This window comes from Octodon degus, unplaced genomic scaffold, assembly GCF_000260255.1.
Source record: "Octodon degus isolate 3935 unplaced genomic scaffold, OctDeg1.0 scaffold00494, whole genome shotgun sequence".
Lineage (NCBI taxonomy): Eukaryota > Metazoa > Chordata > Mammalia > Rodentia > Octodontidae > Octodon > Octodon degus.
In genome coordinates, this window is record NW_004525070.1 from 214,571 (window position 1) to 219,670 (window position 5,100).

General features: G+C 36.0%; 1 pseudogene; it reads left to right on the plus strand.

The window, feature by feature from the left end:
• LOC101587701 overlaps window positions 1-5,100 on the plus strand; it is a 20,149-nt pseudogene that overhangs the window by 13,413 nt on the left and 1,636 nt on the right.

Below are 5,100 nucleotides of genomic sequence, written 5' to 3' on the forward strand. Positions count from 1 at the left end.
CAGCAATTAACCACTAAGAAGAATATATGCAGTGTATTATTTGTTGAAACTGTACTTCCGATTTGATTTGAAACTGTCTCATTGCTATATGTTTATCAATAAAACTGTAGAAAAAATAATAATAATAATAATAATTTGTGACATTGCCAGTTAAACAGAAGACCCATTGCTGTTATGGGCTACTGGACTCTTTTCGAATATTTTGCTGAGTTTACACACCTATAATGTTCAATAACGGAACTTAGAAAAGATGGGGTATACCGATGAATGTCCATTTTGTATCAGTGTATTCAAAGTGGTTAGGGTAGATATATAGTTGCATTCTCTTAATGAATAGAATGATTTGTTCTAATGGTGTTTGTAAGTAGGATCAGAAGTCCACATCTTATACAGCAATTAACCACTAAGAAGAATATATGCAGTGTATTATTTGTTGAAACTGTACTTCCAATTTGATTTGAAACTGTCTCATTGTTATCTGTTTATCAATAAAACTTTGAAAAAGAAAAGGAAACATGATCACATTTTCGGGGGACCAATTAAGTACAAATTCCCAATCTAATATCTGCTTACCTGCACAGTCATAATACTTGCTTTTATGGTCTAAAACACAAACAAGTTACTTACAAAAGTTTGTCAACTGCTAAATCTCCCTACCCATTATTAGTGTTGCTAATTATAGTTTTGTAATATACAAAGGGGAATTTGCCTTAACAAAATCTGTACTCCAACGTATACGCTCCCCACCCTCAAAATGATGCCACATTAGGGGCCAAATATTTTCCTCAAAAGCTTTTTTGTTCTTGATGAATGACTTGATACATGCTTGGTTAAAAGCATGGCTATCTATCTAACATCTACTTATTAATTAGTATCATTTAATTCTCTAATGTCCTATAGTTCTTTATTTTGTCTATCAGGACCATGAGTCAAAGTTCATAGTCACTTTCCCTGTCTTCTATTAAATAGTGTTTTATGTTCAATTATTTCACTCCAATAAAGATAAGGGATTGAAATCCAAGTCCCTTATTTATTTGGCCTTACTTAGAAATAGGATCATTATAAAGGTAACAAAATTCAGAAAAGGTCACAAGGTGAACCTTTACCCAATGTGTTTAATATCCTGATAGATGAAATTTGATTATAAAGACATACACCAATAAGATGGACCTCATCTGAAGGTGAAATAAGAATATTGAGCTGATATGTTTACAAGCAAGTGTTGTAAATAAATCACCAAAAACTAGAAGAGGGAGGGAAAACAGGTTTTCATCACATCCCTCAGCTGAAACCAGCTTTATGAACATCATAATCTTAAACTTTTGACCTCCAGAGATGCAACACAATAAATATTTGTTATTTTAATCTGCCCAGTTTATGGTTTTCTTTGCAAAAACCCTAAGAAATCAAAGTTGGTGAGTAGTTCTCCCTGCAACTAATGCTGCATTTTTCTTTCAACTCCAAAGCACAAGGAGGCATTTTATTTTTAGCAACACTATGGATAAAGTACCCACAGAGATGGAAATCTTACCTAATATTATTTCTTGTATGTAAGACCAAGTCAAAGTTCCCATCATGTGTATTAAGTCACCTGTGCATCACTTACAAAATATCTGAGAAAAAGTAACTTAAAGGAGGAAAGGCTTATTTAGATACACAACTTTGAAGGTTTCAGCCCATGGTTAGTTGGTCAGATCCACTACTGTTAGGCTTGTGGCAAGACAGGAACATCATGGTGGATGGGTGCAGCAGAATAAAACTCCGCATCCTATGAAAGCCATGACTAACCATTGATGAGGTTAAGGCACTATGGTTCAATCAGCTCTCTAGGCCCTACTGCTGATCTTTGCTGAACTGAAGATCAAGATTTCAACACATGAGTCCTGGTGGGACACTTCATAGTTAAAACATAAAATGCTATTTTTTGTAGCAATTTCTGCCAAAAATGCCTAAGTCCTAGCGCAGACCACAAGCACTCCATCACAATCCCTTTAGCTGTATCATAGTCTCACAGCCACATCAGCATGCTCTGGAAGATTTGTAAAAACAAACTGCTGTTTCTGATTTAGCAAAGCAGGGACAGGCCTCTCAACTTTATTTCTTAGAAGTTCCAGGTGATAGTATGGCTTCTGAATTTGGGGCCATACTTTGAGAATTCTGGTCCTCCATATTACCATAACAGTTTTTAGTCATTTCCAAATATTATGGTACCTCCCTCATGATTTCCGCACTTCAGAAATACAGAGGAGAAGCTTTAGCAAAGCAACTTCTAATCAACCTGTACCTGCCAAACATAGTCACCAACAACACAATATTGAATTGAAAGGCAAAGTTTAATTTCCAACAAAATAAAGTGATATATGGACCACTACTGACCTTTTGCAAATTAGAACCTATTAAAATTACTATTGAAAATTGCTTTCCTATGAATGCTAGAAAGAAGTGCCCTCCATAGGTAAAGAGTTTGGCAAAAAGAGAACTTTGGCTCATTCTGGAACATGACAGCTCTGTGTTAATGAGAAAATGGCATCAAGAAAACCAGTTTAGAATTATAATTTTGTACTCCTGATAGAGGAAAAGAGAATGTGACTTCCAAAATGAAGTAGGTGGGCAAGGTTGATTCTGAATGAACAGGGAAGTTTCACAAACATAGTTCTTCACCAAGTGGACCTTACCAGTGTGAAAGCCACATCCTGACCAAGACATTAATGTTATGGAGTCAGACAGACCTAAATTTGAATCCACTAGTACAATTTTAGATAACTAAGCTATTTAAAGCTCAGTTTCTTCATTTTCAAATGTGTACAATATCTTATTTATTAAAGTGTAATTATTACTTAAATTCTATAATGTGATAGCCTATCAGGTCTTTTCACTCCACCATTGTCACCGTGTTTCCATTAACAACCACTCACTACCACTCCACCCACTTCCCTCTGGACAGCCAGTGTTATCATTTGTGTGTACTTGTCTCCCTAAAGCCTCAGGAAGTCATGAAGGTGCATTTCTAGAGTTTGTAATCAATTTATAATCCACTGAGATTATGGATGTGAATGCTGCTTAGATTATGGGCATGAGTACTACTCCAAGCCTGGGGTGGATCGCCTGAATGTAACAAGAGAAGGACTTGCTCCCTGCAGCCATTGTTGCTGTTACTTTTCCATTTTGCTCCTGCTCTTTTCCACTGCCATGAAAGGCTGCTCTCTGCCATGTGCCACTCTGCCTTGGAGCCAGCTGAGTATGGACTGAAACCTCCAGTAACTGTAGTTAAACAAACCTTTCCTTCCTTCATTTTGGGTATCAGGTATTTTTCCCAGCAATGAGAGAAAAGTATCTGATACAGCCAGTAAGTATGACAATAGCAGCTTCTAAATGGCAAAACCAAATATAATGATCACCTGCATCAGAGAAAATTCCTGGATGGTGGCAATCAGAATCTTGTCTCCACAACATAATTCTGACCTAACAGCTCAGTGAGTATCATGAAAGGGTCACATGTTGAGCAACATAGGAACTCAACATGACCTGAAACCACCATCATAATTGCAGACACAATTGCAGTAACAATTGCAGACACACAGATAAGCCTTAACAAACTAGGGAAAAATAAAAAGCAATAGTAAGGAGTGGGGAAATAGCTCTTTGGTCTAAGCACCTACCTGGTAATCTCCAGACTATAGATTAAATTGGTAGGATTCTCACCCTGACTAACTATATATACTGATATCTGTGAACTAAGCAACTGCACTGAAGATAAGAATGTGTAATATTAGGGTCATGCTCAGGATACCTGTCATTCCAATCTTGTAAATACATACTGCTTGTAATGTCATATCAATTACTGCTATACATTCTTTCAAGTAAACGTTAATTTTTAAAAAGGGTAATAAATGAAAACAAGGGACAAGAAAAAAAGTCACAAGACTGTCCTGCTACAATGCTCTATATGGTTAGATTTATAAATTTCGGTGCAAAAATATGTAATAGTTTATTCCTATTTTTAGCTTCTTTTCTTTCTTCACATTCTGTGGAGATTTAAAGTTTAACCTATCAATGTTTGATGGAAAATACGTGTTCCATGTTATGTCTAAGATGTTTGATATTCAGACAGATAGTGAGGTTAAGCTCAACTGCCTATGCTCTAGGGTAATAATATCAGTAAGCTTCTCTTCTGGAGGGTTAAAAATTTAAGTTTGAGGACCAAACCTTAGAAGAAAAAGAAGAGTTGCAATGACAGCCAACATGTTGGTCCTCACCTTTCAAGGTAACTGAGGACTTAGGACATAGAAGAACCTGTAATATAACATCATGTAGCTCAGTGGAGTCCCAAATTTTCAGATCACAGAGATTATGGGGCCACAGAGGAAAGGGACTGATGATGTAGAGTGTGCCTAAGGAGAGTCACATGGAGAGAGAACATTCTCTCAGGCTTTCACAGACAGCAAATTGGTCAAGCAATGACTATGACTCATCAACATGGCTCACACTGACAAATAATCTACAAACTGTGGTACAGGGTTTCAGGGTAAATCCTGAGGGGATTTGACTGACCTTGGCAGATACAAAAGCTACATTTCTTGTTATATAGGTCTTTCTTTATCTTGGTCTTAACCATCCAGCAGAAAAGTATAAAAACTAGGCATAAAAAGTAAAGCCTTTTTAATATACTGATCTGTAAAAGGCTCAAGTCAACAACTTCTGACATTGCCAGTCCTATGGATAATCCACTACTATTTTGAACTACTAGACTATATTGGATTATCTTGCTGAATTCACACACCTGCAATATTTAAATAGCAATGGGATACCTATCTCTGACAAAACTAAACAAAAAAGGGGATACAAATGAAGGAACCTTTTGTATCTATATATACAAAATACCTAGGATAGATATACAGCTACTTTCTCTTAATTCAATGAGAAGAAAGGTTTTTACTAATAGTATTTAGACAGGATGGCACGTCTACATCTTGTACTATGAATAAACACTATGGAGACAGCAATATGCAATGTATTAATTAATGAAACTGTCCTACTAATCAGTTTTGAAACTGTCTCATTGCTATTTGTTTCTCAATAAAATTAATAAAAATAATTAAT